Source organism: Lathyrus oleraceus, chromosome 5, assembly GCF_024323335.1.
Source record: "Lathyrus oleraceus cultivar Zhongwan6 chromosome 5, CAAS_Psat_ZW6_1.0, whole genome shotgun sequence".
NCBI classification, from domain to species: domain Eukaryota; kingdom Viridiplantae; phylum Streptophyta; class Magnoliopsida; order Fabales; family Fabaceae; genus Lathyrus; species Lathyrus oleraceus.
Window position 1 is genome coordinate 276444116 of NC_066583.1, and position 14429 is coordinate 276458544.

Genomic DNA, 14429 nt, shown 5'->3' on the forward strand with positions numbered 1-14429 from the left:
TCAGAATTGGTAAACAAATTAATTTGGTATTTATTCAACTTAAAAATACTTATATAGTGCATTTAAATTAAATATGGTTTGTCCAATTCCTAAAATCTCATCAAAACACTAAAGAAATGGCCATGAGATTTATCATAGGTTAAACAAGGTCAAAGGACCTTGCAGAAAAAATTTCATAATTTTTGGACATTTAAAAATATTTTTAAACTATTAAAAACAAACACAAAATCAATTAATTCATGAAAAATATTAATAATGATCCAAAAAATATTTTTTTTCAGAATATGAAAATGAAAAATATTTGAAATTGTTTGGTGAAAGTTCCATATATTTTGGATCAATATTGAATTTAATATGAATTATTGAAAATAATGCAATTAAAATGAAAATTAAAATATCAGAAAAAACATGGGCCACTTGATCTGCCTCATTAATTGAGGTGGCAGATCAAGTGGTCAGAAATGCGCGTTCTGCCATGGTCATTAGTCAGCGCGTTACAACATTGGTAATTCAAATGCACGCTCTAGATTAAAACAAATCTAGAGGATCATGTGGCTGTGAGACATGCCAGCGCATGGCCGGAGTTGTTGTTCCGGTCTTCTTCTCCGGTGGACCTCACCGGACTGGTCCACCATCAACAATCACCAAAATTAAAAACAAGGACATGTTTTCAAAGTAAAAATAGCACTGAGCTCGAATCTGGCCTCAATTCACTCTAACTCCAAGTATATTGAGAGATACATGGAGTTAAAATTTGAGGTACATGAACTGAGTTGCTTTGATTTGGCCTTAAAGCAACTCAAACTTCTTGCCTACATTGGTAGGACTTCAGACAACCAAAGAATCAATATAATTGAGCAAGAATTTGAGAGAATCGAGGAGATCAAAATTTCTAGAAAATACCTTCAATAGAGGTCTAGATTCAACTGATCTTGATCTTACTTGTGCTTGATTTTACTCCACCTGCTTGCAAAAGAAGGATTGGAAGCTTACAAGGTTGTGGATTCCTTGAGATTTGAATTTCAAAATAGTGGAAATTCAACCTCAAATTCAAATGAATTTCTCAGGCTTATCCTTTGCAAAGTGAGGGTTTGAGATGGGGGATCAAAGCTGGCACGAATGTGTGTGTAATTGTTGTAGGTGTTTAATTGGCTGCATTGTATGGTAAAACACTAGCTGGATTCTAATGTCTTGACTGATGTCATGACATGCTGTGAAGGTGTTTGTGTGACTGCATTGTAGGTTAGAATATCTAGCTGTACTCTGATGTCTTGACTGATGTCATGACACACTTGAGTAGTTTACTGCAGGATTAGCTAATACAGGATTTATTGAATGCCAAATTGGATGTGGTGACATTCATCCCTGTCAGCAGATACTGAGGAATAGAACAGTTGGTGTTCTGTTAGAACTCAGTATTTATTTTCAGTCTGGTTATCAAGGAAATACCAGATCTGGCATAAGGCCTACTGTTTGAATGTCAAACTGGATGCTATGACATTCATCATTGACAGCATATACTGAACAATAGACAGAGTGGTGTTCTGCTACACTTCAGTATGTTTATCAGTCTGTTCTTCAAGAGAATAACAGAACTGACTTAAGGCTAAATGTGTAAATGTCAAATTGGATGCTTTGACATTTATTAATGTAAGCTGTTACTGTAGAATGGACAGATTGGTCTTGTACAGTTCAACAAATTTGTACAGTCTGTTTTCAGGAAAAACAGACTTAGCATATGGACCTTGATGTCAAGTTGAATGTTGTGACATTCATTCCTGATAGCATATGCTAAATTGCAGGTTGTTTAGTTTTCTGTTTCAGCTTTTTCTCAGGCTATTCTTCAGGGATTCAACAGCTGAGAGAAAATCCAGGAAATCAACAACCAAGCTACATTTAATGAACCTAACAAATAACCTATTTGTTAGTAATCTAGATATGGAATTTAGGGGAACTCGCGTGTCCTTAAATTCAGGAGAATACAAGTACAAGGCCCAAGTACTGCAATATAAAAGGAAGTCATTCCTTCATTCAGAACTGGGGATTTTGAGGCGTGAAGATTTAGTGTGTCCATCATACTTCACTGTTGTATTTTTGTGAGTCTTGTATTAGACATATCTTGTAAGCCAAGCTATTATCACATAGATGATTGCATTCGTATAGGTTGTTCATTGAGTTGTAAGTGTTGTGTCACTCTAAGCTTTTAAGCGTGAGTGCTGTGTATCTTGATTAAAGCTGTTAAGCACAATCAAGAGTTGTTTGAAGTGTGTCTTCAAAATTGTCTTTAATATTGATTAAAGGTAGTAATCACTAAGGTGATTGAGGGGGAGTGAGTAGGAACTCTGATCTTCGTGTAAGATTGAAATTTCATTGGGTAGGTATTAAGTGATAGGGTTAAATAGTTGGTTTAAGGTCTGAATTAATACTACTAATAGTGGATTTCCTCCCTGGCTTGGTAGCCCCCAGACGTAGGTCATGTTGGACCGAACTGGGTAAACAATTACTCGTGTTATTTACTGCACTTACTGTTTTCTGCATAATCCTTGTCTGCACAGAATTGGATGTCATAACAACCCGTGTGACATCGAAAGTCTGTTAACTAGAATTTCAATTGGCATCCGAGCGGGCACCCTGCCTGTTAAGTTCTGGGTGAGATCTAGGGAAGTTACTTTCTAGTACCATGGACAAGGATGTAGGACACTCAAATAGACCACCCATGCTGGATGGTTCTAACTATGATGACTAGAAGCCTCGTATGATAGCCTTCTTAAGGTCTCTAGACAGCAAAGTTTGGAGAGCTGTCAACAAAGGATGGGAACATCCAACGAAGACAGGTGAGGATGGAGTCAGTGTGCAGATCCCTGAAGAAGAATGGGACAAGGAGCAAGAGGCATTAGCCCTTGGAAATTCTAAGGCCTTGAATGCATTGTTCAATGGAATAAGTAAGAACATCTTCAGACTAGTGCACCACTGTGAGTTGGCCAAGGATGTGTGGGATACCCTCAAGGTAACATATGAAGGCACCTCCAAAGTGAAGATGTCCAAACTTCAGATGTTGACCACCAAGTTTGAAAATCTTAGGATGAAAGAGGATGAGACTATTCATGACTTCCACATGAATATTCTTGAAATTGCAAACACCTCTGGTGGCTTAGGGGAGAAAATGGCTGAAGAGAAACTTGTAAGAAAGATTCTCAGGTCATTACCTAAGAGGTTTGCCATGAAGGTCACTGCAATAGAAGAGGCTCAAGATATCTGCAAGATGAAGGTGGATGAGCTCATTGGTTCTCTCCAAACCTTTGAAATGGGCTTATGTGAGGATGCTGAAAGGAAGAACAAAAGCATAGCCTTTGTGTCAAATACGGAAGGGAATTCAGAAGAAGGAAACAGTGGAGGAAATGAAAGCATCTCAGAAGCCATTGCCATGCTTGGAAGACAATTCACCAAGTTCATAAAGAAGGTTGATCAACAGGGTAGACCTAATGTCAAGAACTCTTCATATGACATCAGTAGAAAGTCAAAATATGAAGAAAAGGTCACCCAAGGCAAGGGAATCCAGTGCCATGGATGTGAAGGTTATGGTCATATTAAGGTTGAATGCCCTACTTTTCTCAAGATGCAAAAGAAAGGGCTATCTGCCACCTGGTCAGAAGAAGACATTGAGAGTGAATCTAAAGGAGAATCTGCTAAACATGTCACAGCTCTGACCAGTGTTTGTGCCTCAGAGGATAACTCAAGCGGAGATGAGCTCACCTTGGATGAACTTGCTGCCTCTTATAAAGAACTATGTGTTAAAAGTGCAGAAGTATGTATCCAAGGAGAAAAGCAGAAGAAACTCATCAAAGAGCTGAAAGCTGAGAAACAGGAGCAGCTGAAAGTCATAGAGGGTCTGAATGGTGAGATTTCTTTGCTAACTTCTAAGCTAGACCAAATGACCAAATCCATCAGAATGTTGAATAAAGGATCTGACACCCTGGAAGAGATTCTAAAGGTGGGACAGAAGTCAGGAACCATGTCTGGTTTAGGATTCGCTAAGAATTCTTCATCTGAACTCAAAAAGTCTAAGGCTGGAGTTCAAAAATTCAAGCAGAAGTCACATCCGATGTCTCAACATCAGAGAACCAGAATGAGTAACCATCAGAAGAAGAAATTTCAGAGATGGAGATGTCATTACTGTGGTAGATTCGGTCACATAAAACCCTTCTGCTATAGACTGCATGGGTATCCAAACCAGACTTCTCAGGACAGACCTAGGAAGAAGGCGTCTAAGCATCATGTCCCCATTAAGAAACTAAAATAGGCTGCGAATCAGACACCTCAAGTCAAACCTAAGCAGCAGGCATCTAAGCTTAATCTCTCCCTTGAGAATCAACAATGTGTTGCTAACCTTGCTCACACATCTCCAAGGGCACCTACCAGACAAGACTGGTACTTTGATAGTGGCTGCTCAAGGCATATGACTGGGATGAGCAACCTAGTGGTGAATCTACAACCCCCTACCACCAGGTTTGTGACATTTGGTGATGGAGCTAAAGGAGAAGTCAAGGGTGTTGGTAAGCTGGATTGTCCTGAAGCTCCAAAACTGAGTAATGTACTGTTAGTAAAAGGACTGACTGCAAATCTCATCAGCATAAGCCAGCTATGTGACTAAGGATTCAATGTGGAATTCACTAAGGAAGGATGTGTGGTGTTGAATGGTTGTAATCAGGAAGTGATGAGAGGAGACAGATCCAAAGATAACTGCTATCTATGGAAATCTAAAGACTCACTCTACTTCCCCAAGTGTCCCTTAGCCAAGGGAGAGCAGGAAGGGAAGCTGGGACATGGAAGACTTGGACAAATTCATGTAAAAGGAATGATGAAGAGCATGTCCAAGGGAGCAATGAGAGGAATCCCATATCTGTCATTGGATAAAAGAACAGACTGTGGAAAATGTCTGATTGAAAGTTGTGAGTCATTGGCACCTATTGGTCATTATACAAATGGTGTGGTAGCTAGGGATAAACATATGTGTGTATTATTGTCATCTGCAGAAGCTAAATACCTAGCTTCTGGTAGCAGGTGGTCATCACTGGCATGGATGAACCTGATGCAGACTGAATACAATGTCACCCAGAATGTCATGACATTGTATGCTACTCAGTTTGACAATGGTAGGGGCAAAGAGGGAATGTGTACGTCTGAGAAATTATAGCAACTAATGAAGTTAGTTAGCTACTGTTTATTAAGTCAACTTATTAAACAACAAATAGTGCACTCTGAGTGGTCAAAAATTAATAGACCTTACTCGTGCAACAAGCGTTCCACATTCTGTCGCTTCAACTCTCAGTCTTGCAAACCCTCTCCCAAGGAATCCGTTCGACTCTCCTCCGAGATATTCAGCATGGCACACCAATCCGATTCCACCTCATACATGACCCTGTCCGATTCCCCCAGCACTGAGTCGTGCAATCCTAACAGGGAGGAGTCTGCTGTTAACGCTGCATCGTCTTCTCATGCAAGAAGACCGAAAGAAACGGTCTCCAGAATCTCCTCAGTGGTCGCTCTGGACAAACCAACCAAGGAAGGATCGAGGTATGTGCATAATTCCATTGCCTCTATTGTCACTAAGATCCTATCTGGTGATCAGGATGTTCCTGGGGTTTCCGTTCCCTTGAACACTATCATACCCGATAATGTTGCATGTCGAGAAACCACAGTCGCATTAAGAAAGGATGTTTCTGAACAACCTGATGATCATGAGGGGTCTAAGAGTGATAAACCCTTAGACAAGGTGAGAGGTGAGAAGATCAACGTCACTCAAGATGTTGATGACAACCCTAGAGCTGACACAGTTAACCTGGAAGAGTTCTCTGATAATGAACTATTGACCTCAGTTGTTCCTAGCATAGCCAAAAGGGTTAGGACTAAGAGGGAGAAAAAGACTGTGGTGCAGAGGTCCCCAACTAAGGAGGTAGATGAGACAGCCTCTCCCAAGCAAAAAGTGACAGAGAGTGCACGCAAAAGGAAAGGTCATGGTCCTGCAAAATCTTGGAGCAAAGAGGTGCCCAAGAAAATGAAGACCAAGGCTGTTGTGGTGGAGTCTGACTCAGATGTCCCATGTGATGTCACAACATCCCTGTCTAAGAAGAAGCCAACATCTAGCAAGCTGGCTGCTAGTGTTCCAGAGGTACCTATTGATAATGTGTCATTTCACTTTGCCTCTAGTGTGAACAGGTGGAAGTATGTCTACCACAAGAGGCTGGCTTTGGGGAGGGAACTGGCTCAGAATGCCTTGGAATGTAAGGAGATTGTGGACCTCATTAAAGAGCCAGGGCTGATGAGAACTGTGACTCAACTGCCAAAGTGCTATGAGACCTTGGTGAAGGAGTTCGTTGTCAATTTGTCTGAGGAATATGCAGATGCGAAGTCCAGAGAATTCAGAAAGGTCTATGTGAGTGGCAAGTGTGTGACCTTCTCTCCCTCAGAAATCAATCTGTATTTGGGAAGAGCAGATGTAATGCAACCAGAGCTTGAAGTGACTGACAACCGAATCTGTCAAGTCATCACTATAAATCAAGTCCGGAAGTGGCCTCTTAAAGGGAAGCTGGTGGCCAGCTAACTCAGTGTAAAGTATGCCATGCTACACAAAGTTGGAGCTGCCAATTGGGTGCCCACAAATCACAAGTCAACTGTGTCTATGATGCTTGGAAAATTCATCTATGCTGTTGGAAACAAGGCATAGTTTGACTATGGTACCTACATCTTTGATCAGACCATGAAACATGCTGGGAGTTTCAGTGTGAAGGGACCTATAGCCTTTCCTTCGCTCATATGTGGCATTGTGATAAATCAATTCCCAAACATCTTGACAGACAATGACTTTGTGAAAAGAAGAGAGAGTCCATTGGCCTTCAGCTACAAACTGTTCCTGGGTAAGCATGTCCCTGACATTGTCATGACTTCTGGAGAAACATCCAATGTTGGCAACCACCCAGATAAAGCTGTTGTCATTGATGTGCTCAGAGAGACTTGCAAAGAGCTGGAGGCTAAGAAGCTCACTTTGGAAAAGCTGATTTTTCAATTGGAGATATCTGCTGAGGATACAGATGGAGCTGCTAGGCAAAGCTCTGAGGGTGAGGAGGAGGCCAATTCTGAGGAGGAGGCTGATGATGAGGTTGAGGAATAAATCCTTTTTTTGTAATTCTGTCATTTGTGTGTAATTCTGTTTGTTATGTGGTTCTGTAATTTAAAGTGTTGCTTTGGCAACATTTTTGACAAAAAGGGGGAGTAACATGTGATACCCCAGGACAACAGATTAGTTTGTTAAAACAGATATTCATGACAGATTCAAGATTCCCTCCCTTACTATGCAGCTGATGTGTGAGGAAGTTTTTATTTAACTTCTATATGTGTGCTGAAACTAGAAGTTTTTATTCAACTTCTGTTTGAGTGCTGATGTGTGTGAAGTTTTTATTTAACTTCCATGTGTGTGAGTGTGCTGCCACTCTGAGTGTATTAGCTAGGTCTATTTCCTGCTAGACGTGTGATTTCCGCTGCTATGAACTCTGTTGTGGGATCAAAGTGTTTTAGCCAAAAATTTGCCAAAGGGGGAGTTTGTAGGTGTTTAATTGGCTGCATTGTATGGTAAAACACTAGCTGGATTCTAATGTCTTGACTGATGTCATGACATGCTGTGAAGGTGTTTGTATGACTGCATTGTAGGTTAGAATATCTAGCTGTACTCTGATGTCTTGACTGATGTCATGACACACTTGAGTAGTTTACTGCAGGATTAGCTAATACAGGATTTATTGAATGTCAAATTGGATGTGGTGACATTCATCCCTGTCAGCAGATACTGAGGAATAGAACAGTTGGTGTTCTGTTAGAACTCAGTATTTATTTTCAGTCTGGTTATCAAGGAAATACCAGATCTGGCATAAGGCCTACTGTCTGAATGTCAAACTGGATGCTATGACATTCATCATTGACAACATATACTGAACAATAGACAGAGTGGTGTTCTGCTACATTTCAGTATGTTTATCAGTCTGTTCTTCAAGAGAATAACAAAACTGACTTAAGGCTAAATGGGTAAATGTCAAATTGGATGCTTTGGCATTTATTAATGTAAGCTGTTACTGTAGAATGGACAGATTGGTCCTGTACAGTTCAGCAAATTTGTACAGTCTGTTTTCAGGAAAAACAGACTTAGCATATGGACCTTGATGTCAAGCTGAATGTTGTGACATTCATTCCTGACAGCATATGCTAAATTGTAGGTTGTTTAGTTTTCTGTTTCAGCTTTTTCTCAGGCTATTCTTCAGGGATTCAACAGCTGAGAGAAAATCCAGGAAATCAACAACCAAGCTACATTTAATGAACCTAACAAATAGCCTATTTGTTAGTAACCTAGATATGGAATTTAGGGGAACTCGCGTGTCCTTAAATTCAGGAGAATACAAGTACAAAGCCCAAGTACTGCAATATAAAAGGAAGTCATTCCTTCATTCAAAACTGGGGATTTTGAGGCGTGAAGATTTAGTGTGTCCATCATACTTCACTGCTGTATTTTTGCGAGTCTTGTATTAGACATATCTTGTAAGCCAAGCTATTATCACATAGATGATTGCATTCGTATAGGTTGTTCATTGAGTTGTAAGTGTTGTGTCACTCTAAGCTTTTAAGCGTGAGTGCTGTGTATCTTGATTAAAGCTGTTAAGCACAATCAAGAGTTGTTTGAAGTGTGTCTTCAAAATTGTCTTTAATATTGATTAAAGGTAGTAATCACTGAGGTGATTGAGGGGGAGTGAGTAGGAACTCTGATCTTCGTGTAAGATTGAAATTGCATTGGGTAGGTATTAAGTGATAGGGTTAAACAGTTGGTTTAAGGTCTGAATTAATACTACTAATAGTGGATTTCCTCCCTGGCTTGGTAGCCCCCAAACGTAGGTCATGTTGGACCGAACTGGGTAAACAATTACTCGTGTTATTTACTGCACTTACTGTTTTCTGCATAATCCTTGTTTGCGCAGAATTGGATGTCATAACAACCCGTGTGACATCGAAAGTCTGTTAACTAGAATTTCAATTCTGAGGAATTGAGGCTCTATTTATAGCAAATTTAATTGATATTTTCACACTTGAAATGAATTTCCAAAATTAGCAATGTGTGATGCATGAGTGCATGGGCGTGTGCAGGCTCATGAAATCACTCTATCGGATCCATAATTGAGTGTAAGCAATGCTGAAGTCATGTTGGAGTGCTAAGCTATTGTGTATGAATGTTTGAAGTTTGATCCTTGCCAAGTGATGTCATCAGGTTCATGCCATGCGTAGCCTATGCATTCCTTGTCCAAAATGAATGAATTTGAGCTCTTAGGATAGGTGAGATCAAAAGGAACAACTTTCATATTTAACACTTTTTCAATTGGAACTTGGAATTTGGAGAAATTTGAGGTGGAAGTTTGGAAATTTTTGACATATCAAAATTTTTCTAAGTGTCAAGCCATATGTCTCAAAATTCCACCTTGCTCAACTTTTTATATGAGCTTCAAATGAGAAAAGTGTCTTTATAAAAGTTATATCTCTCTCAAAGACCTTCAAAATGGTCACCTATTTCATGTAATTTGGATTTGAAATGATAGAGTTATGCATTTTTGAAGTTTGGAAAAATCACTTGATCAATGGTATAGGTCAAAAGTGACCTATAATGTAACCTCATATCACATGCTCAAAAAAGTTGAATTATCTCCCACTCCAAACATCAAAGTTGAAGAAGAAACATTGAATTTGATTGTGAAACTTGGAAATCTTTCATCTCATAAAAATTGAGCAAGTTATTGCCTTGGGAAGTTGACTTTCAAATTAGGGTTTAGACAAAATGACCTATAATGTTTCAACATAGAAAATGATTTTCCAAGCAAAAATAGCTCTAGGTCTCAACATCAAAGTTTTTTGGAATGTCATTTAGAGTAAGGTTTCTCATTGAATCGTTTTCATATGGTGAAAATTGTAGGAGATAGGGTCTAGGGAGACCCAGTTTTGATTAGATGAATTCATCTGGCCAACCACCATCAACCAACTTGCTAATTTCCAATTCTCTTGACTTTATTGGCTCATGGTAGATCATATATGGATAAGATGATGAATTTTAAAGTCTCCCTTGAGAAATTTGATCAATTGGTGAGATAGCTTGTTGGAGAAGTTACTCAAGACACCCAGTCAAACTATGGTTTCCAAGGCAAATCACCCTCAAACTCTTGAAGAAAACTTGATCAATATGACATGTAGAGATCATTGTGACTCATATATGATGTTCATAACCATTATTGAATAAATTCTTGGTTGTTCTCTTTGTTCATGAGGGTCTCAAACCCTAGATGTGAACTTGATGAATCAATGGAATTATGCCCTTCATACAAAAGAGTTAGACATATGCAAAGACACATTTTTGGTATTTTTGTTAGTGAAATGATAAAATACAAGTATGATATAATTACAAAGTGCTGGGTGATCTCTCCTAAAGGGGTAAGGAAGATGCCAAGGTATGATCCCAATGCTAATGCTTAGGATGGAATTGCATGAGGGATCTTATGGTCAAAATTGGGGTCTTACAGCTGCCCCTATTTAAGGACATTCCAAATGAGGAGGTGAAGGTTAAAATCTTCGACTCGACTCAGTAGAATGGGCTTAAATAACAACATAGAGAAATAAATTTTGGTCCCTAAGAGACCTCATGAATCATATGACATGAATGCAAAAGTTAATGCTCTGTGGGGAAATATTGCCACAAAGGAAAAAGAAATCAGAGAGACCGAAAATCCACAGGAGTACAATGCATGCCGTAAGGAAAACTCACTGAGGAGACAGATACTCTGGGGGGAAAAGGAGTTATGCGTAGGCCAGGCTACGACTTAAAACTACTGAGGGACTTGAGGGATTCCATACAAACATGGAAAATACTCAGCCAGAGAAACAACAACATCTGCAAGGGATACGAGTAAGTCAGGATAAAACCGAAATACTCGACTCATGCAGGAAAAGCGATTTCACTAAGGAAATGCGCACTCAACTCAACTAGGGAAGATAAACTTCAACACAGGAGGACCAGAAATCTATTATCTACTACTTGTTACTGGGTAAGGAGATAATAAAGATCTGATAGAGAGAATATTTGTCATCTGTTAGGATGAACATATCAAGGATGACTCACTAGGAACCGCCAGGAAAGGAAATTCATTACCGGTTATTGGGTAAGAATAGCCTTGCTGGGAAAAAAATGCAGAAAGATAGGATTTACAACTACCAGTTACTAGGCATAAGACCAAGGGTTGAGAGTATCTGTTATCGGTTAGGATGAGCATATCAAGGATAAACTCAACAGGGAAGAAAATCCGTCACCGGTTAAGATGAACATATCAAGGATAGACTTGCATGGGAATGCCAAGGAGGATACCTGTCATCGGTTAGGATGAACATATCAAGGATATACCAACTAAACAAAAAGGGTAGGAATTACATCTATTGAAAGCTGGATAAGAAACCGTCGGAGAGAGAATCCGTCACCTGTTAGGATGAACATATCAAGGATTAACTTTCCGAGGGGATAAAGCAGGATTTACAACTACCGGTTACTAGTTAGAAAACCAATCAAAGAGAAAATTTGTCACCAGTGAAGATGAACATATCAATGATAGACTCTAAAATGAAGCAAAAATAGGGATTACATCTATCAGTTATAGGGTAAAATACCATAGAAGAGAAAATCCGTCACCGGTTAAGATGAACATATCAAGGATTAACTCTCTGAGGAACAAAGTAGGGATTACAACTACCTTTTTACTGGGTAGAATACCAAAAATGAGAATATTTGTCACCAGTTAAGATGAACATATCAAGGATAAACTCAGGCAGGGGAAAGAAAGATATATGTCACCGGTCAGGATAAACATATCAAGGATATACTTCCTGGGGAATCTACTGAGGAGGAAAAGGGTACTTTTGTCGGGTATTAGGCAAGAAGTAACAAATTGAAAACTAAGGAGAATATTACCAGTTACTGGGTAATAGACTCTTAGGGGACCAAAGCATTTATCTAGGTAAGAGATAGAAAGAAACAATCAATCAAGACTCAACCCAATAAGGACATAACTCAAGGGGAGTAATTCCATCTAGAAGATCCACTGGAGAGGAAACTGAAATAACAACCATCCACGAGGAAACAAACTCAGTGGGGAAAAAGGCTAAAGTCTTTCTGCTTAAGGGGCTGACATTCTACAATCGAAGTAGGACAGACACCAGATTTGGTGTGGTGATAAAATACCGCCATAACAGAGTATAAGAATCTCAAACAAATAAAATATGAAGATGTAGGATATGCAAATTATGAAATTATATGAATTTATATGTATATGTATATGTATATGTATATGTATATGTATATGTATATGTATATGTATATATGATGATTATGCTGACAAAACGATCACAAAGGATACAAAGGTATCGCAAAGAATTTGAACCACCGGTACAATCCTCGGTCAATCCATAAAATATGGAAACAACTGCAGGAGAACAGAGAGATCAACATCTCAAAGGTTCAAACCTAACTAGGGAAGGAGGAGATTTGTTGTGGATAGATCATCCAATCTGTGGGGAATTTTAGGTCAACACCATGAAAATGGGAGACAACCCTACAGAGAAATAATCAACAAAAGTTGCTCAGAAACCAGGAGGAAACTCTGATTGGGAGCAAATTGAATGGCGATTAGTGGGGACACCAAAGCGATCCACTGGGTAAGATCAAACCTGCTGAGGATATACGAACTTCGTTGGGGAAGGCAGAAACTCCGTTGGAGAAAACAACACGTCGCAGGGTATTCGAATCAACCAAATCAACTAGGGACAAAGAAATTCCATTGAGGATCAAACATTCCACCGAGGAATTAAATCAACACTAATGTCTAGGGATACCCAAAGGGTTAACTGCTTGGGGAACATCTGATGCTTCACACTTAAGGAGTCGCTATTGAAATGCTGTTGATATTCCTTTTACTTGCTTTTGGAAAAAAAATCTTGCTTTTATATATTAACGAAAACTTGATTTTGATTTAAAAATTTAAAAATGATCATAATAAAATTTAAAACTATTGGCTGAAGTAAATAAGAGTAGAAACAATTTGGATAAAAGCTAAACTTTATTTAATGGGATGGTAGTCTGTAAATGACAAGACTCCATAGATTCTTTACAAAGTTGAAAATGGTAATTTACATGGAAAATGTTACATTGAATACAAATAATCCTTAATCCTTCTACCAACTCTTGATATCCAATGTGCTCTTGACCATCGGGGATGAACTGATGTCAACCCTTTATGCTCAAACAAGCCTTCAAAACATTAAAGATCAGCATAATGCAGTTACTTGCCATAATCCCTAATTTTTGCATAAGTTGCCCCAAGGTGGGGCACTCAACTTATCGGGAAATTCTTTCTGTTTTATGTCTCTAATTTTTGCCTGGATCGCCCTTTTGGGTTTTTAGTCCACCGAGACGCTCATTTTTGCCTAAGCCGCCCTTTCGGGTTTTCAACTTAGCGAGCTGTTCTTTTCTTTTTAGGCGAAGTATTTCTTGACTGCGTCTGCGTTCACATGACGAGTGAACTCTTCACCATCCATAGTTGTAAGAATCAATGCACCACCTAAAAAGGCTCTCTTAACAACATATGGGCCTTCATAATTATGAGTCCATTTTCCTCTGGAATCTGGCTTGAACGTCAAAATCTTCTTGAGCTGAAGGTCACCTTCTTTGAACACTCGAGGTTTGACCTTCTTATCAAAAGATTTCTTCATTCTCTGCTGATATAACTTACCATGACACATGGCAATTAATCTCTTCTCTTCAATCAAATTCGACTGGTCTAACCTGGTCTGACACCATTCAGCTTTAGTCAACTTGGCTTCCATGAGCACACGCAATGAAGGAATCTCAACCTCTACGGGGAGCACTGCTTCCATACCATATACAAGAGAGAAAGGGGTTACCCCTCTTGAAGTGCGGACGGATGTACGATACCCATGCAAAGCAAATGGGAGCATCTCATGCCAATCCTTATATGTGACAACCATCTTCTGGATAATCTTCTTGATGTTCTTATTCGCAACTTCAACAACCCCATTCATCTTGGGTATGTAGGGAGAAAAATTATGATGTGCAATCTTAAAGTCTTTGCAAAGAGCTTCTACCATATTGTTATTCAAGTTCGATCCATTGTCAGTAACGATCTTACTTGGCACACCATACAAACATATGATCTGATTCTTGATAAACCTTACAACAACTTGCTTAGTCACATTTGCATACGATGTCGCTTCAACCCATTTTGTGAAGTAGTCAATGGCCACTAAAATGAAACGATGTCCATTCGAAGCTTTAGGCTCAATCATCC